Genomic DNA, 21,960 nt, shown 5'->3' on the forward strand with positions numbered 1-21,960 from the left:
TCAAACAGAACGGTTTAATGCCTGCACAGGAAATTGGATTTTGACTGGGCTGTTTATAAAAGTGCAAGTGCTCCAGGTAAACACTGTTACGCTAATTAATCTTATTGTAATAACAACAGTATACAACTTTCTTTTAGTTGACATATATATAAAACAAATCATTTCTTTAAATGATTGTAACGGTGTGATGATACGGTATAACTAACGTGTGCCCCTGCGTATCCACCATTTTAATGCAATCATACTATGCCATGACACTTTGATCACTTGCAATAACATGTTCATTCTGCTCGAAACCTGTTAAATGTATCTGCATGTGCTGATATAGCCTCAACATCTTATTGATATTATGACTTTGTCGAGACGGCTGCGTTTAAAGTTGCTGCGGACCTCATTTTGTTTAGCTCCAAACGTCAAATACATTACATAGTGTACGCACGGGCGTTCATTACGTTAGAAAATTGAACAGTCACGTTGTACAAATGAAAACAGCTAATTTTGAGAAATAAAAGCGTTTATAATAATATTGTCTATAGATACAAATAAGTGCAAAGATTTATTCAGGGTGTTAATTATTGTGCTCGGTCGGCAGACGTTTATTCTCATTAATAACAATCTATTTACATCAGTCAAATGGCATATCTGCTTTCAAACAAAACAATGCGTTCAATAATTAAGTAAATGTTTCGAATAAAACCAGTCTTTTGAACAGCTTAATAACACGATATTCTCTTATCTTCATAGAGACTTTTGATTGCTCAAAGCATTCTCTGCATGTCATATGAACCTATGGTCGGTTTGGTCGCAATGTATTTACAATACGGCATATGTCTCACGTAGTTGTTTACTGGGAAAAAGCAAACATAATTGTGCACGAGAGATGATCCATTACACCCAAAATGTGTCACTCACAAACAAATATGGTTAAATGCAATACAAATAAACGAATAATAAACGGTAAAATAATCAGTCTGCTACAAACAGTGACCAATGTCCATAAAATATGTGGAAAGGCTAACATTGAAAGAGTATTCTAAAAGGCCATGTGTATTCGTATTCCATTATGATTGCAAAGTTAAACAGCGACGTCACAATAATAAATAAATTAAAGCTTTAACTGATGTATGTAAACCCAGATATCTTTGCTGCATTATTAGTGTTATCATACAATATATTTTTTATAAGTGTATATTCATAAAACGTATGAACACATCCCAAGATATAAAAAAAATCGACAAGTATTAATGTCAAAAATAAGCAGCGGACTTTTTTATCCAATAAAACAATATATAAACTTTCTTGGTACTCAAACGAATAGACAGTCGTGTGTTTAAAATACTCTCTCTGTATCATGTTAAATGGCTATTGATTCGTCTTTTCAATACCCAGCTAGATTCCAGTGGATATAATGCGATAAATATCAGATGGTGTAGTTCTTGGTCATTGTAAAATAGGAGAACCAGGAGCTACTGATAAACTTTCCAAAGTATGATTAACGCTCATTGCTGTTATGTTATTAAAAATTGAGAGAATGCATTTATTTTGCTTTGTTCCAAAACTGCTTTATCTTAACTTGATCAAACCTTAATTGTGTCTGTATCAAGAATTAATAATTTACAATTTGCGTTTAGGAAATCACATAATACACCAACTTGTGTATTCGCTTGCTTTCTCCTGTGAAATCATATCATAATAATAGCTGCATAGTTTCGTATTGACAACATTGAACGGATAATTTTGACAATAGTGGTCGCTGGTTAAAAACTTTAATAATCAGCGCTTCTTTGCACGTACTTCTAAAACAAAAATATCCTATGCATATTCATGAAAAACAACAAAAAACATATAACCTAAATATACATTATGCATCTTTGTTCTGTCGTAATATACACAAACTAATTGTTCTACGACATAGACTTAACTATGCATATTAGTTTTAACCTCGACATGAAACTCGCTAAGATCTCCGACTGAAGTTTATGTAGATAAACAAAACAATATTCATTTTTTAAACAAGCAGATAACCTACGAATCGTTAGGTCCTGGTGCTAAATGCTGCATGTTTGGATATGATTTCATTCAATTAAATATTTTACAGAAATTGAGCAGTTAATAATTACTGTAAGAGCTGTTCAGTGGCAAATAACCAACACTTAGTTGTTCATGACCTTGTTGGTTAACTACTCAAGATCAATATAATCCCTTTCACGTTTCATCTTCTCGCATCAGAACTCCGAATACGTGTTTGTATACCGATTAACAACATAAAATCAGTTACTTGTTCATACACTTGCACTATTTTCTACATATTTATTTAACATAATGACACTAGCTCTGACGTCACGTATTCTTATGCGATGTTAAACAAAGTATTGTAGGAGGATTAGTCGGGCAATATCTTAAATAAATATTAATATTTCTACTGTATATCACACTACAGAAGCATTGGTAAAATGGTCATGGAAATTTGCGTTTGATATGCTGCTATTGCGACCTAATAATTTTGATACGCTGCGAAGTCCTGTGAAGTTGTGAAAACAATTAGGAATATTAACTGTTAATTTATGTAAGTTTCATGCAATGTTTTCTACTTTTAAATGAAGAATTGAACGCGAATGTATAATTCAATTACTTTCATCTATTTATATATCATAAATCGTTTTAACTAAATTGTTCAAATAGTATTTAACAAATTGAAATACGCAAAATCGTCAATTTTATTTCAATGTCACGTGGATGGTTTTCTTTCTTCTTACAATCGTAGTGTAATAAATAATTTAATAACAATTGAATTTTCGCCTTGACAATTTGGTCAGATCATCTGAAAGATCATTTCATAATATTATATTCACAATAATAAGTTGTTTTTGTTAAAACGTCCGACAATACATACATTAACTTAAATTGATTCATTATAGCAATCAAAAAAAAGATATAGAAATACAATTATATATATATAAAGCGTTATTTTATTGTACAACAGCCTTAAGTACATAACACATCTGTATAAACAGAATTGTCAAATTATATGTTACCAATACAGCTACTTAAACGTTTTGCCTTATTAATCGAAATCGTGAAAAGCACGTAAATCTATTTTTATATTAGATATTTTACGCACAGACCAGTGCACATGACCATGTTATATCCCAACAAATAAGCTACAATTCTCATCGCGTGCCGTTACGAAAGCTATTTATTGCTTTATGACATTGTTTGGAACTTATAACGTGATAGGGTGCTAAAATAATGACGTTATTGCATTTTCAAATTGTCTTAGTTCAAGAAGACGAAATGTGAGTACTTTGTTGTTTTGAGGAATTCAAGGTATGTCCTGTTGTTTATTTTTGTGAGTGGAACAGTTGATATTCGCAAAATCTGATGAAGGACTTGACAGATTTACGTTTTCTGTTGGATATCTTGTTAAAATTGTACTAAATATACACATTTTATTAAAAAATAAATAACACGTTTAATTAAATATTACCCAACACTACATTCAGATTCTTTGATTTTGGGTTTTGGCTTTGCAATTGTTTGCAAGTATTTTAAGTAAAAAAAAAATATGCAAAAACGAGGTCGGGGAAACCATCTATTACAATTAAATATCTGCCTCGCAAAGGTTATGAGTCCCGTGCTACACACTTTTTAGTTGTTCGCTTGCGGACAACCATGGTTAGTAGTGGGCGTTGAAAGTCGGCCTGCTCTTTACTACGCTAAGAACAATAACCACCGCATCTGCCTGTTTATACTTCACCACAGGTACACTGCAGAGAGTGAGTGTGTGTATGTAATCAATAGTGTTTAACAGCTTGTGCGACGACATTGGCCAGTATGTAATTAAAATATGTACATAATGGCTGCTTTCAGGGAAAACGGGGCTTAATACATGTCAAATAAGTGGTGTCCCAGATAAGCCTGTGCACACTGATTAGCCTGTGCAATGCGCACACGCTAAGCAAGGACAACACTTTTTGAATTAATGGTGTTTTGCATTTGAAGAGAGTTTCTGGTACTGGGATGACAATAAATGCATATGCATTAAGCTCTGTTTTCCCAAAATGAAGCTTAAATTATCTTTCCTACAAATGATTTGGAAAAAAAACGATAAAAGTAATAATAGCTTCAAAGTAACCTCAGTTTCAAATCAAATAAACAATCAATGAGTTCTAAATTTTTACCTTGTGGCATTTTTTAGAAAACATCTGACAGGGACCTATTCTCAGTTTGTCATTTAATGCTTAATGTTGATAAATGTAAACACATAATCTTAAAAACTCCATAAAAAAAGAATAAAATTAAAGAAACAAAAAAGTTACCCCTTACTGGGCTCGAACCACTGACCCCTGGGATAAAAGTCTATCGTTTAGGCCACTCGGCCATCCGTGTTCATACAATGAAAGGTGTAGTTTATACTTTATATAAGCAATCCTCGTAGGATGAAAAATTATAATGACAACAACAGAACTCTCCAAATTATTATATCGTTAAATTTTGTCAATATACCAAAACGTGAAAAGGTCCCTTTAATGTCTCCAGACTTTCACATTGAATGAGTTCAATACACTGTCAGATCTTACATCATGAATAACTAACAGGTTTAGTGGTTGCCTGTTAGCCTAGGGCCAGAAGATTTAAGCACAGGAAACTAAATTTCAAAAGTTGGTTACAGTTTGGCTAAAAAGCAGAGCAACTAGATGTTTCAAAGCTTGAAACAACTCAATCCAATTAAACATATAATACATATTGGCCACTGTTGATCAATTAGGCCTATGAAATTATTCAATTCCGGCTCACAACAACACATGATGCATTAAAAATATGTCATGTGGGCAAAATCGTTGCTCAATTATTGAAAGAAAATTAACAAAGTATCAGATACGCATAACACAACATCTACATGATTCCAGGCTTGTTATTCTTTAGCAAGGAAACCAAAATTCTAAAGATGGCTGCCAGTGCAGCAACCAAATGCGAAAAAAGAGGCACATTGTTGTTATTTTGTCTAAGTTTACTATATAAAATAAAGATGAGGATAAACAGTGCACACACATCTTGACTTGTGTTTTCAGATATAATCTTTTTATAAATTTGAATGGGTTGTGTTTATTTCAAACTGGCGATATGAAAAGCTATAACATAATTTTGAAAATGAGTTGCGTCTAAGAATATGCAATAGCGGACAACTTCACTGTCTTCAGCGCTTTTATTTAAATATCCTACTGGCTAGCTTCTCTTTCAAACCCTTGTACTTTTGATATATCGGATGTTTTATTGAAATGATGTGGGTTTAAATCATATGATCTGTTCTTTTAATAGTATGCTTAAGGTTTGTGATGATATGCTGTGTGTTTGTGATGATATACTGTGTGTTTGTGATGATATACTGTGTGTTTGCCATAATCGGCTGTGTGTTTGTCATGGTATGTTGTGTGTTTGTCGTGGTATTCGGTGTGTTTAATTGAAATGATGTGGTTTTAAATCATATGATGAGATCTTATAATAGAATGATGTGTGCTTGCAATAGTATGCCGTGTGTTTGTGATGGTATATTGTGTGTTCGTGATGGTATTTTGTGTGTTTGTAAAGGTATTATGTGTATTTGTCCTGGTATGCTATGTGTTTGTCATGGAATTCTGTGCTGTGCATAGATAGAAACACAGACAAAGACACAGACGCACTGGCAGTTGGAAATACGGACGTACGGATTTACGTCTGACGTAACCATTAGCTCTTTGACAAGAACCGAGTGTTTTGAATGAAAATAACGCCAACTTACATCAGAGCGAATAAAAAGGACATCATGTACAACAAACACACAGCATACCATAACAAACACACAGCATACCATGAAAAAACACAGCGTGTCATGACAACATACAGACTACCATCGCAAACACACAGCATACCATCACATACACACACCATACTATGGCAAGCACATAGCATACTATTATAAGCACATAGCATATTATTTAAACCCATATAATTTCAATGAAACCCACAGCATACCATCACAAACACACAGCTTACTATCACAAACATACAGCATACCATTACAAACACACAACATTCCATTACAAACACACAGCTTACCATCAAAAACACACAGCATTCCATCACAAACAAACACATATTAAAAACACATATCATGTGATGTAAACCCACATCATTTCAATGAAACATCCGATACATCAAAAGTCAACAGGTGACATGCGAGACGTTCCATAGTGTATAGTAAATGTTAAATGTTCTCTTTACACTCGCATACTAAGGTTAATGAAGTTGTTAGCGTGAAAACATTGCTCGACAATTCCAACGTCTCGATTTATATTGATTATGAGCTTAATGAATAATAACTTAACAGCTAGTGAGGTCTTAGTTTAGTTCAGTAAAAAAAATATTTAAGCTCGATTGCATCAACAGCCAAAGGTTTATTGAAACGCTCTCGAGTCCGTTTCCTGGGACTAAGAACCAGTACTAGGTGTTTTGGGGGAAGATCGAACGAACGCCCCCACAATGGGGACCGAACCTGTGCGGACACCATACCCTCTACACCACAGCGAGGCATTGAGGCGTGTTATTAATATCAATATGTCCTTTTTAAAGCTTAAGGTTTTATGTGTTCGTCGGTCGGATGATGGGTTTGTTAAACTTATATTTATAACACTATATGAGCCGTCATCTGTGAAGAGGGGGTTTCATGCATGGTGCAAGTGCGTAAAGTGTCGTCCCAGATTAGCCTGTGCAGACTGCACAGGCTAATATTAGACGACACTTTACGCACATGCCGTAAAACCCCATTTTAACAAAGCATGGTCCATATGTTTCCGCACAATACATAGAAAATGGAATGAATAAAAATTATTTTAATTGGAATACTGGTTTTTTGGGAGTGATAGAAGACGTCCGTTGATTTTAGTGTCAACATGTCAATGGTAAATTAGTACAATTTTCATTCACATGAAATTAGTTTCCATTCAATATCAAAAGAACAATTTGACCTTCGGTCATTTACATCGGTACATTTGTTTAAAGGGAATGAAACAACTGCAAACTTCGGCATTAACGGGTCATTGACCAAGATAATAAAGGCTTGTACATACATATAAACGGTTTTTCCATAAAACATGTTGGTTTCGCATGATATATAGAGAAGGCTTAGACAAACTGCCATCAAACGTTGTGTAAGGTATTCCCGGAATAAAAGGAAAAGTATATCGATTGTTTATGTCAACGCATCATAGGTCAAGGTCAGATGCGCTTGTTTCACGCACATAATTGCCATGCAACATCTAAAGGACAAATTTTAGTTTCGTCCAAGAATAGAAGGCTTTAACGGTTTATTTTGTCCATTCTATATTGAAACATATTGAATTACCTTTTTACATTCACTTTTTAATCCCTTTGAGAGCGCTCAAATATCTTAATAAGTCTTAGCTCTACCTATTGATGAATAGAGAGGTGGGATGTGTGTTTGTAATTATAAAGTGAGATGAATAAACGAGCTACGTATGTAACACCAGCGTCATTGAAACTATCGCCGTACATTATGTATGCAATATCAATATTGAACGAGAACGAAACATGACTTGTAAAGAGCTGTTTGATATTTAATAACTTTCGTTCAAGATGAAATATTCATGAAGCGCATGCTCTCAAGTACTGCAATAAATTAGATCATCCGTCTTCGCCGGTTTAATGCACGCTCGTCTTACCAAACATCGAAAAACGACATAAAAAGGTTGAGAACAACGTAATTGGCTATTTAAACAAACAATATAGACCGTTCTCTGTGAAAAGGGGTTTTAATGCATGTGCGTAGAGTGTCGTCCCAGATTAGCCTGTGCAGACCGCAAAAGGCTAATCAGTGACGTCACTTTTCGCCGCAACATGATTTTTGCTAAGAAGAGAATTTCTTTAAACAAAAAATATCATAAAAGCGGAAAGTGTCTTCCCTGATTAGCCTTTAACCCCCTTTTTCACAGAGCACGGCCCATATTCAAGCTCAGAACATCTCTCTTAATAAAGGAGCACTATTTTGCAGCTAATTAGCACGGACGTTCATGGTGGAAACGAACATGAACTGCTTCTCAAAAGTACGTCTTGTAATTAAAAGGCCGTTGATTGCTCTCGTCTATAAATAGTTTGTTTCCCGTTGAGATGGTTTTTTAAATGACAAAACATGATATTATTTAATCATAGGCGGTGTTGATTCGTATTATGCATTATTGACCGCATCATTTTAAAATCGTGATTTATTAACAACTTATCCAAATTATTAGTTGTGATTTCGGCAAATTGTTTTTTTAGAAGTAGTGGTAGTAGTAGTAGTGGTGGTGGTGGTGGTGGTAGTAGTAGTATTATAAGTATAAGTAGTAGTAGTAGTAGTAATAGTAGTAGTAGTAGTAGTTGTTGTAGTAGTAGTAGTAGAAGTAGTAGTAGTAGTAGTAGTAGTAGTAGTAGTAGTAGTAGTAGTAGTAGTAGTAGTAGTAGTAGTAGTAGTAGTAGTAGTAGTAGTAGCAGTAGCAGTAGCAGTAGCACTAGCAGTAGCAGTAGCACTAGCAGTAGCAGTAGTAGTAGTAGATTACCTTAATCCGCATAAATCGCATAATATAGTAATTAAACCTTCTCAATTAAATGTGTGCACGTTTCTGCTAATAGGGGTATTCCACTACGACCCGATTCCCCACGATTTGTCCCGATTTCCAATATTTTGAGGTCGGGGACATTCGTAACTCAATCGGCTAAGGTCCTAACTCATTCGTAGCTAGTCGCGGGCGAGCCAGAGCTCCCTTAAAATTGCGGCCAGTTTTTAAACGTGTTTAAAATTTGGCCAAGACCTCCAAGACTGGATTTAATCGCAGTTGACTCGTAACAGTGTCGTATTGCGTTCTTGGGCGTCGTAATGGAATCTTAGGTAATTCGTGACTCAATCGGGAAATCGGTGATCACATGATCTGTCTACGAATCATTTACGACTTTGTCAAGACTCTTAAGAGTTCACCCCGATTGAGTTGCGAGCAAGCTAAGATTCTCGCGATTTAGTTACGAAACAGTTACGATTTTGTAAAGAATGATAAAGAAATAATATTTTTCCATCATGTTTTGTTGTAGAATAACCCACAGTAAGGAGTATAGATGCGTAGGAATTAAATCACGAATGCGGAGCACGAGTGCTTTGATAACACGAATCTATTCTCCATACTGTGGGTTATTCGACAACAAGCCATCATAGACAAATATTATTTCTATTCTTACACGATTCTGATCGATTTGCTTCAAGCTTTTGGACGTGAACTATATTTTTCAATACTCCGCCCTTCTTTGTACAAAGTTCACTATTTAGTGACGTCATTGAATTGTACAATCATTTGACGTCGTTTTCATTCATAAATATTTTGCAAATTACGTCACTTTCATTGAGAACAACACTCATAGAAACTTAATGACGTCACATGTGTTAATTCTTCTGAAAAGCTGACATGCTTTAAATATTTTCTTAATTACGTTTCTTAAAAAACAAATTCTTAGCAGGCGTGGTCATGCCACTTATCACCAAATATACAATTTGTTGTTTCAGTACATTTATATACGTGCTACATTTTTTTCATTTCTTTAAGAGCGGGATTTAAGCACGTGTATTTTACTGCAATATTTTCTTTATTTATTCGGAACTATTTTCGAAACATAAAGCTCCGCCCATAATTTAAGCCCACACTTTATTTTCTTCTTTGTCTATAGAAAACAAGTCGCGTGCCGTGTTAGAATCAATATCAGTAGATATTGGCGCCGAATTCATGGGTGCGTTCGGTGAGGTCCTAGCTCAGTCGTGACCGATCTGCATCGTTCGTTGTATAGTCGCAGTAGATTCTTACACATCGTAGTGAAGTCGCGACCCTATTCGCAAGACTTCAACCGAACCCCACGATTCGTCGTAACTCAATCGTACCACTGTTGTAACTGAATCGCAGACTGTCACGAGTCTTCCCGATTCAATAAATTTGAGAAATCGTAGCGAATCAAGGGCTTGTTTTCGTAGTGGTATAGGGCCATAAGCAAACACCAACAGAACATCCTTTATTAAAGAGGTGGTTATAGTAAGTACGGACATGTTAACCCTTTAAGCGCTGGAACCGAATTTTGAAGGCCTTTTCAAACAGTTTGGATCCAGATGAGACGCCACAAAACGTGGCGTCTCATCAGGATCCAAACTATTTGCTATTCTGATAGTATTCTTTGAAAAAAATCGAAGAAATGGCTAATTTAAGAAATTCAGCAGACGACATTTTAGCAGACGACAAATTTCCCAGCATGCAAAGGGTTGAGTGTTTGTACGCAATGCGACAAGTCCTCATGTAAAATTGTAGTTTAAGTGCGTGTTTTAATGTTTTATATACACATACATGTATTGTTTAGTGTGTCTTCGTAAAGGCTATGTTAAACGGATACTATACTTACATGTAGATTACCCTACATGTGTGGATGCATATAAACCTGAATGAGCATATGGTACTCTCCGATAAAGAAAACGTCGTACTTTGGTATATTTAAGTATTACTGTTTGCATTTGTCCATTTAATTATGTTTGTATTTATTCATCACATACCTATGAAAGTGTGTTATTAAGAAGTGTTTATACAACTTCAAAACGTTTTCTAGCGGAATTATTATACTTGAGTCAGAGTGACCCGTTACTACATGATGGATTAGTCCATTCTTAACAAATAGTCAAGTGAAGTAGTTATGATATTTATTATAAAACAGGCATACTGAACAATTGCCATGCTCTAAAGTATCCAGTATATTAATCTTTTGACAATTTAAAAACCTGATGTATTTTATACTTTATATAAGCAATTATTGTATTGTCACAATATATAAACGATAACAACAGAACTCTCCAAATTATTCAATCGTTGCAACGCTTTATAATTTTCAGATTTTTAAAAATCGTTAATAAGTGTGGATATTTTCATGAAGTTCATCCTTTAAAAACTTGCAAAACGGCAACTTTAATGGTGTATTCTTCTCTTATCGTAAAAATAACCTGTACAGCAGCCGTATAACTCAATCAATCTCTTCTCTATTGATTCATGAACGGTAAGGTAGGATTCATTGATGTATTTACAATGACGGCTATTCAACACAAAAGCTTCGTATGTAAAGCCAGTGTCAATACAACTATCGATGTACATAATGAAAGCAATATCAATTTTGAACAAAAGTGAAACTGGACTAGTAAGCAGGGGTTGAATATGTAGCAACTTTCATTCGATTAGTTATATTCGTATTCTCTAAAGTATTGCGAAAATATGATGTTAGTACAAGTTCAATACAAGTTAGTCTTAACCTAAATATTATCAGAAGAGACGAATACAAGATACATTGAAAAGTGATTGTCTATTTAAAGTAATAATATGTACGATCGTGTCAACAAATTGTTTTAAATAGTTATGTTGACAGTGCAGTTATGCGATTGCATCATTTTTGAAGACGAATTAAAATCAAATCGACAAACATTTAACTTCTTAATAAGTGATTGTGGATGTTGGCACAAATCAAACAGAACGGTTTAATGCCTGCACAGGAAATTGGATTTTGACTGGGCTGTTTATAAAAGTGCAAGTGCTCCAGGTAAACACTGTTACGCTAATTAATCTTATTGTAATAACAACAGTATACAACTTTCTTTTAGTTGACATATATATAAAACAAATCATTTCTTTAAATGATTGTAACGGTGTGATGATACGGTATAACTAACGTGTGCCCCTGCGTATCCACCATTTTAATGCAATCATACTATGCCATGACACTTTGATCACTTGCAATAACATGTTCATTCTGCTCGAAACCTGTTAAATGTATCTGCATGTGCTGATATAGCCTCAACATCTTATTGATATCATGACTTTGTCGAGACGGCTGCGTTTAAAGTTGCTGCGGACCTCATTTGTGTATATTCATAAAACGTATGAACACATCCCAAGATATAAAAAAAATCGACAAGTATTAATGTCAAAAATAAGCAGCGGACTTTTTTATCCAATAAAACAATATATAAACTTTCTTGGTACTCAAACGAATAGACAGTCGTGTGTTTAAAATACTCTCTCTGTATCATGTTAAATGGCTATTGATTCGTCTTTTCAATACCCAGCTAGATTCCAGTGGATATAATGCGATAAATATCAGATGGTGTAGTTCTTGGTCATTGTAAAATAGGAGAACCAGGAGCTACTGATAAACTTTCCAAAGTATGATTAACGCTCATTGCTGTTATGTTATTAAAAATTGAGAGAATGCATTTATTTTGCTTTGTTCCAAAACTGCTTTATCTTAACTTGATCAAACCTTAATTGTGTCTGTATCAAGAATTAATAATTTACAATTTGCGTTTAGGAAATCACATAATACACCAACTTGTGTATTCGCTTGCTTTCTCCTGTGAAATCATATCATAATAATAGCTGCATAGTTTCGTATTGACAACATTGAACGGATAATTTTGACAATAGTGGTCGCTGGTTAAAAACTTTAATAATCAGCGCTTCTTTGCACGTACTTCTAAAACAAAAATATCCTATGCATATTCATGAAAAACAACAAAAAACATATAACCTAAATATACATTATGCATCTTTGTTCTGTCGTAATATACACAAACTAATTGTTCTACGACATAGACTTAACTATGCATATTAGTTTTAACCTCGACATGAAACTCGCTAAGATCTCCGACTGAAGTTTATGTAGATAAACAAAACAATATTCATTTTTTAAACAAGCAGATAACCTACGAATCGTTAGGTCCTGGTGCTAAATGCTGCATGTTTGGATATGATTTCATTCAATTAAATATTTTACAGAAATTGAGCAGTTAATAATTACTGTAAGAGCTGTTCAGTGGCAAATAACCAACACTTAGTTGTTCATGACCTTGTTGGTTAACTACTCAAGATCAATATAATCCCTTTCACGTTTCATCTTCTCGCATCAGAACTCCGAATACGTGTTTGTATACCGATTAACAACATAAAATCAGTTACTTGTTCATACACTTGCACTATTTTCTACATATTTATTTAACATAATGACACTAGCTCTGACGTCACGTATTCTTATGCGATGTTAAACAAAGTATTGTAGGAGGATTAGTCGGGCAATATCTTAAATAAATATTAATATTTCTACTGTATATCACACTACAGAAGCATTGGTAAAATGGGCATGGAAATTTGCGTTTGATATGCTGCTATTGCGACCTAATAATTTTGATACGCTGCGAAGTCCTGTGAAGTTGTGAAAACAATTAGGAATATTAACTGTTATTTTATGTAAGTTTCATGCAATGTTTTCTACTTTTAAATGAAGAATTGAACGCGAATGTATAATTCAATTACTTTCATCTATTTATATATCATAAATCGTTTTAACTAAATTGTTCAAATAGTATTTAACAACTTGAAATACGCAAAATCGTCAATTTTATTTCAATGTCACGTGGATGGTTTTCTTTCTTCTTACAATCGTAGTGTAATAAATAATTTAATAACAATTGAATTTTCGCCTTGACAATTTGGTCAGATCATCTGAAAGATCATTTCATAACATTATATTCACAATAATAAGTTGTTTTTTTTTAAACGTCCGACAATACATACATTAACTTAAATTGATTCATTATAGCAATCAAAAAAAGATATAGAAATACAATTATATATATATATATAAAGCGTTATTTTATTGTACAACAGCCTTAAGTACATAACACATCTGTATAAACAGAATTGTCAAATTATATGTTACCAATACAGCTACTTAAACGTTTTGCCTTATTAATCGAAATCGTGAAAAGCACGTAAATCTATTTTTATATTAGATATTTTACGCACAGACCAGTGCACATGACCATGTTATATCCCAACAAATAAGCTACAATTCTCATCGCGTGCCGTTACGAAAGCTATTTATTGCTTTATGACATTGTTTGGAACTTATAACGTGATAGGGTGCTAAAATAATGACGTTATTGCATTTTCAAATTGTCTTAGTTCAAGAAGATGAAATGTGAGTACTTTGTAGTTTTGAGGAATTCAAGGTATGTCCTGTTGTTTATTTTTGTGAGTGGAACAGTTGATATTCGCAAAATCTGATGAAGGACTTGACAGATTTACGTTTTCTGTTGGATATCTTGTTAAAATTGTACTAAATATACACATTTTATTAAAAAATAAATAACACGTTTAATTAAATATTACCCAACACTACATTCAGATTCTTTGATTTTGGGTTTTGGCTTTGCAATTGTTTGCAAGTATTTTAAGTAAAAAAAAAATATGCAAAAACGAGGTCGGGGAAACCATCTATTACAATTAAATATCTGCCTCGCAAAGGTTATGAGTCCCGTGCTACACACTTTTTAGTTGTTCGCTTGCGGACAACCATGGTTAGTAGTGGGCGTTGAAAGTCGGCCTGCTCTTTACTACGCTAAGAACAATAACCACCGCATCTGCCTGTTTATACTTCACCACAGGTACACTGCAGAGAGTGAGTGTGTGTATGTAATCAATAGTGTTTAACAGCTTGTGCGACGACATTGGCCAGAATGTAATTAAAATATGTACATAATGGCTGCTTTCAGGGAAAACGGGGCTCAATACATGTCAAATAAGTGGTGTCCCAGATAAGCCTGTGCACACTGATTAGCCTGTGCAATGCGCACACGCTAAGCAAGGACAACACTTTTTGAATTAATGGTGTTTTGCATTTGAAGAGAGTTTCTGGTACTGGGATGACAATAAATGCATATGCATTAAGCTCTGTTTTCCCAAAATGAAGCTTAAATTATCTTTCCTACAAATGATTTGGAAAAAAAAACGATAAAAGTAATAATAGCTTCAAAGTAACCTCAGTTTCAAATCAAATAAACAATCAATGAGTTCTAAATTTTTACCTTGTGGCATTTTTTAGAAAACATCTGACAGGGACCTATTCTCAGTTTGTCATTTAATGCTTAATGTTGATAAATGTAAACACATAATCTTAAAAACTCCATAAAAAAAAGAATAAAATTAAAGAAACAAAAAAGTTACCCCTTACTGGGCTCGAACCACTGACCCCTGGGATAAAAGTCTATCGTTTAGGCCACTCGGCCATCCGTGTTCATACAATGAAAGGTGTAGTTTATACTTTATATAAGCAATCCTCGTAGGATGAAAAATTATAATGACAACAACAGAACTCTCCAAATTATTATATCGTTAAATTTTGTCAATGTACCAAAACGTGAAAAGGTCCCTTTAATGTCTCCAGACTTTCACATTGAATGAGTTCAATACACTGTCAGATCTTACATCATGAATAACTAACAGGTTTAGTGGTTGCCTGTTAGCCTAGGGCCAGTAGATTTAAGCACAGGAAACTAAATTTCAAAAGTTGGTTACAGTTTGGCTAAAAAGCAGAGCAACTAGATGTTTCAAAACTTGAAACAACTCAATCCAATTAAACATATAATACATATTGGCCACTGTTGATCAATTAGGCCTATGAAATTATTCAATTCCGGCTCACAACAACACATGATGCATTAAAAATATGTCATGTGGGCAAAATCGTTGCTCAATTATTGAAAGAAAATTAACAAAGTATCAGATACGCATAACACAACATCTACATGATTCCAGGCTTGTTATTCTTTAGCAAGGAAACCAAAATTCTAAAGATGGCTGCCAGTTCAGCAACCAAATGCGAAAAAAGAGGCACATTGTTGTTATTTTGTCTAAGTTTACTATATAAAATAAAGATGAGGATAAACAGTGCACACACATCTTGACTTGTGTTTTCAGATATAATCTTTTTATAAATTTGAATGGGTTGTGTTTATCTCAAACTGGCGATATGAAAAGCTATAACATAATTTTGAAAATGAGTTGCGTCTAAGAATATGCAATAGCGAACAACTTCATTGTCTTCAGCGCTTTGATTTAAATATCCTCCTGGCTAGCTTCTCTTTCAAACCCTTGTACTTTTGATATATAGGATGTTTTATTGAAATGATGTGGGTTTAAATCATATGATCTGTTCTTTTAATAGTATGCTTAAGGTTTGTGATGATATGCTGTGTGTTTGTGATGATATACTGTGTGTTTGCCATAATCGGCTGTGTGTTTGTCATGGTATGCTGTGTGTTTGTCGTGGTATTCGGTGTGTTTAATTGAAATGATGTGGTTTTAAATCAAATGATGAGATCTTATAATAGAATGATGTGTGCTTGCAATAGTATGCCGTGTGTTTGTGATGGTATATTGTGTGTTCGTGATGGTATGTTGTGTGTTTGTAAAGGTATTATGTGTATTTGTCCTGGTATGCTATGTGTTTGTCATGGAATTCTGTGCTGTGCATAGATAGAAACACAGACAAAGACACAGACGCACTGGCAGTTGGAAATACGGACGTACTGATTTACGTCTGACGTAACCATTAGCTCTTTGACAAGAACCGAGTGTTTTGAATGAAAATAACGCCAACTTACATCAGAGCGAATAAAAAGGACATCATGTACAACAAACACACAGCATACCATGACAAACACACAGCATACCATGAAAAAACACAGCATGTCATGACAACATACAGACTACCATCGCAAACACACAGCATACCATCACATACACACACCATACTATGGCAAGCACATAGCATACTATTATAAGCACATAGCATATTATTTAAACCCATATAATTTCAATGAAACCCACAGCATACCATCACAAACACACAGCTTACTATCACAAACATACAGCATACCATTACAAACACACAACATTCCATTACAAACACACAGCTCACCATCAAAAACACACAGCATTCCATCACAAACAAACACATATTAAAAACACATATCATGTGATGTAAACCCACATCATTTCAATGAAACATCCGATACATCAAAGGTCAACAGGTGACATGCGAGACGTTCCATAGTGTATAGTAAATGTTAAATGTTCTCTTTACACTCGCATACTAAGGTTAATGAAGTTGTTAGCGTGAAAACATTGCTCGACAATTCCAACGTCTCGATTTATATTGATTATGAGCTTAATGAATAATAACTTAACAGCTAGTGAGGTCTTAGTTTAGTTCAGTAAAAAAAATATTTAAGCTAGATTGCATCAACAGCCAAAGGTTTATTGAAACGCTCTCGAGTCCGTTTCCTGGGACTAAGAACCAGAACTAGGTGTTTTGGGGGAAGATCGAACGAACGCCCCCACAATGGGGACCGAACCTGTTACCTCCCGGTTGCTATGCGGACACCATACTCTCTACACAACAGCGAGGCATTGAGGCGTGTTATTAATATCAATATGTCCTTTTTAAAGCTTAAGGTTTTATGAACATGTTCGTCGGTCGGATGATGGGTTTGTTAAACTTGTATTTATAACACTATATGAGCCGTCATCTGTGAAGAGGGGGTTTCATGCATGGTGCAAGTGCGTAAAGTGTCGTCCCAGATTAGCCTGTGCAGACTGCACAGGCTTATATTAGACGACACTTTACGCACATGCCGTAAAACCCCATTTTAACAAAGCACGGTCCATATGTTTCCGCACAATACATAGAAAATGGAATGAATAAAGATTATTTTAATTGGAATACTGGTTTCTTGGGAGTGATAGAAGACGTCCGTTGATTTTAGTGTCAACATGTCAATGGTAAATTAGTACAATTTTCATTCACATGAAATTTGTTTCCATTCAATATCAAAAGAACAATTTGACCTTCGGTCATTTACATCGGTACATTTGTTTAAAGGGAATGAAACAACTGCAAACTTTGGCATTAACGGGTCATTGACCAAGATAATAAAGGCTTGTACATACATATAAACGGTTTTTCCATAAAACATGTTGGTTTCGCATGATATATAGAGAAGGCTTAGACAAACTGCCATCAAACGTTGTGTAAGGTATTCCCGGAATAAAAGGAAAAGTATATCGATTGTTTATGTCAACGCATCATAGGTCAAGGTCAGATGCGCTTGTTTCACGCACATAATTGCCATGCAACATCTAAAGGACAAATTTTAGTTTCGTCCAAGAATAGAAGGCTTTAACGGTTTATTTTGTCCATTCTATATTGAAACATATTGAATTACCTTTTTACATTCACTTTTTAATCCCTTTGAGAGCGATCAAATATCTTAATAAGTCTTAGCTCTACTCATTGATGAATAGAGAGGTGGGATGTGTGTTTGTAATTATAAAGTGAGATGAATAAACGAGCTTCGTATGTAACACCAGCGTCATTGAAACTATCGCCGTACATTATGTATGCAATATCAATATTGAACGAGAACGAAACATGACTTGTAAAGAGCTGTTTGATATTTAATAACTTTCGTTCAAGATGAAATATTCATGAAGCGCATGCTCTCAAGTACTGCAATAAATTAGATCATCCGTCTTCGCCGGTTTATGCACGCTCGTCTTACCAAACATCGAAAAACGACATAAAAAGGTTGAGAACAACGTAATTGGCTATTTAAACAAACAATATAGACCGTTCTCTGTGAAAAGGGGTTTTAATGCATGTGCGTAGAGTGTCGTCCCAGATTAGCCTGTGCAGACCGCAAAAGGCTAATCAGTGACGTCACTTTTCGCCGCAACGTGATTTTTGCTAAGAAGAGAATTTCATTAAACAAAAAATATCATAAAAGCGGAAAGTGTCTTCCCTGATTAGCCTTTAACCCCTTTTTCACAGAGCACGGCCCATATTCAAGCTCAGAACATCTCTCTTAATAAAGGAGCACTATTTTGCAGCAAATTAGCACGGACGTTCATGGTGGAAACGAACATGAACTGCTTCTCAAAAGTACGTCTTGTAATTAAAAGGACGTTGATTGCTCTCGTCTATAAATAGTTTGTTTCCCGTTGAGATGGTTTTTTTAAATGACAAAAAATGATATTATTTAATCATAGGCGGTGTTGATTCGTATTATGCATTATTGACCGCATCATTTTAAAATCGTGATTTATTAACAACTTATCCAAATTATTAGTTGTGATTTCGGCAAATTGTTTTTTAGAAGTAGTGGTAGTAGTAGTAGTGGTGGTGGTGGTGGTGGTGGTAGTAGTAGTATTATAAGTATAAGTAGTAGTAGTAGTAGTAGTAGTAGTAGTAGTAGTAGTAGTAGTAGTAGTAGTAGTTGTAGTAGTAGTAGTAGAAGTAGTAGTAGTAGTAGTAGTAGTAGTAGTAGTAGTAGTAGTAGTAGTAGTAGTAGTAGCAGTAGCAGTAGCAGTAGCACTAGCAGTAGCAGTAGCAGTAGCAGTAGCACTAGCAGTAGCAGTAGTAGTAGTAGATTACCTTAATCTTCATAAATCGCATAATATAGTAATTAAACCTTCTCAATTAAATGTGTGCACGTTTATGCTAATAGGGGTATTCCACTACGACCCGATTCCCCACGATTTGTCCCGATTTCCAATATTTTGAGGTCGGGGACATTCGTAACTCAATCGGCGAAGGTCCTAACTCATTCGTAGCTAGTCGCGGGCGAGCCAGAGCTCCCTTAAAATTGCGGCCAGTTTTTAAACGTGTTTAAAATTTGACCAAGACCTCCAAGACTGGATTTAATCGCAGTTGACTCGTAACAGTGTCGTAGTGCGTTCTTGGGCGTCGTAATGGAATCTTAGGTAATTCGTGACTCAATCGGGAAATCGGTGATCACATGATCTGTCTACGAATCATTTACGACTTTGTCAAGACTCTCAAGAGTTCACCCCGATTGAGTTGCGAGCAAGCAAAGATTCTCGCGATTTAGTTACGAAACAGTTACGATTTTGTAAAGAATCATAAAGAAATAATATTTTTCCATCATGTTTTGTTGTAGAATAACCCACAGTAAGGAGTATAGATGCGTAGGAATTAAATCACGAATGCGGAGCACGAGTGCTTTGATAACACGAATCTATTCTCCATACTGTGGGTTATTCGACAACAAGCCATCATAGACAAATATTATTTCTATTCTTACACGATTCTGATCGATTTGCTTCAAGCTTTTGGACGTGAACTATATTTTTCAATACTCCGCCCTTCTTAGTACAAAGTTCACTATTTAGTGACGTCATTGAATTGTACAATCATTTGACGTCGTTTTCATTCATAAATATTTTGCAAATTACGTCACTTTCATTGAGAACAACACTCATAGAAACTTAATGACGTCACATGTGTTAATTCTTCTGAAAAGCTGACATGCTTTAAATATTTTCTTAATTACGTTTCTTAACAAACAAATTCTTAGCAGGCGTGGTCATGCCACTTATCACCAAATATACAATTTGTTGTTTCAGTACATTTATATACGTGCTACATTTTTTTCATTTCTTTAAGAGCGGGATTTAAGCACGTGTATTTTACTGCAATATTTTCTTTATTTATTCGGAACTATTTTCAAAACATTAAGCTCCGCCCATAATTTAAACCCACACTTTATTTTCTTCTTTGTCTATAGAAAACAAGTAGCGTGCCGTGTTAGAATCAATATCAGTAGATATTGGCGCCGAGTTCATGGGTGCGTTCGGTGAGGTCCTAGCTCAGTCGTGACCGATCTGCATCGTTCGTTGTATAGTCGCAGTAGATTCTTACACATCGTAGTGAAGTCGCGACCCTATTCGCAAGACTTCAACCGAACCCCACGATTCGTCGTAACTCAATCGTACCACTGTTGTAACTGAATCGCAGACTGTCACGAGTCTTCCCGATTCAATAAATTTGAGAAATCGTAGCGAATCTAGGGCTTGTTTTCGTAGTGGTATAGGGCCATAAGCAAACACCAACAGAACATCCTTTATTAAAGAGGTGGTTATAGTAAGGACGGACATGTTAACCCTTTAAGCGCTGGAACCGAATTTTGAAGGCCTTTGCAAACAGTTTGGATCCAGATGAGACGCCACAAAACGTGGCGTCTCATCAGGATCCAAACTATTTGCTATTCTGATAGTATTCTTTGAAAAAAATCGAAGAAATGGCTAATTTAAGAAATTCAGCAGACGACATTTTAGCAGACGACAAATTTCCCAGCATGCAAAGGGTTGAGTGTTTGTACGCAATGCGACAAGTCCTCATGTAAAATTGTAGTTTAAGTGCGTGTTTTAATGTTTTATATACACATACATGTATTGTTTAGTGTGTCTTCGTAAAGGCTATGTTAAACGGATACTATACTTACATGTAGATTACCCTACATGTGTGGATGCATATAAACCTGAATGAGCATATGGTACTCTCCGATAAAGAAAACGTCGTACTTTGGTATATTTAAGTATTACTGTTTGCATTTGTCCATTTAATTATGTTTGTATTTATTCATCACATACCTATGAAAGTGTGTTATTAAGAAGTGTTTATACAACTTCAAAACGTTTTCTAGCGGAATTATTATACTTGAGTCAGAGTGACCCGTTACTACATGATGGATTAGTCCATTCTTAACAAATAGTCAAGTGAAGTATGACCATGTAAACCTTCTGTGGTCTTAATAGCCTACTAGGAGTTGAACAATCCAGATTTTCCTTTGACACATGTTCAACGAGGAAACATTCCGTGTTCAACGAGGAAACATTCCGTGTTCAACGAGGAAACATTCATGTTATTCTTTTAACGGATATCAGAAAACGTCTGCCTATATATTGTAACGAATGATATAATTATACATATGTTCGAACTTTAAAACGTTTCACTTTTGAACATGTTTATAAAATGCTGATGATTTTAATTAAGTTGATTTACAGAACCAACAATGATGATGCGTTTCGTTAAACTAAATAAAACTGTAATAATCTAACGCACTGTGGAATTGACCAAAACGCAAACGCAAATTGATTTTGAAGACCGTAGGTGTGTTCATAACAAGGGGCGGTACTACATTGCCCTCTGTGTACACAGAAGCAA

General features: G+C 34.9%; 1 protein-coding gene across 2 annotated transcripts in view; it reads left to right on the forward strand.

Moving 5' to 3' along the window:
* The window catches only part of LOC127874185 (probable 3',5'-cyclic phosphodiesterase pde-5), a 163,785-nt gene that overhangs the window by 20,771 nt on the left and 121,054 nt on the right, over positions 1-21,960 (forward strand). The window lies entirely within an intron of this gene.

The sequence above is a fragment of the Dreissena polymorpha genome, chromosome 3 (genome assembly GCF_020536995.1).
Source record: "Dreissena polymorpha isolate Duluth1 chromosome 3, UMN_Dpol_1.0, whole genome shotgun sequence".
In the NCBI taxonomy this organism is placed as follows: Eukaryota; Metazoa; Mollusca; class Bivalvia; order Myida; family Dreissenidae; genus Dreissena; species Dreissena polymorpha.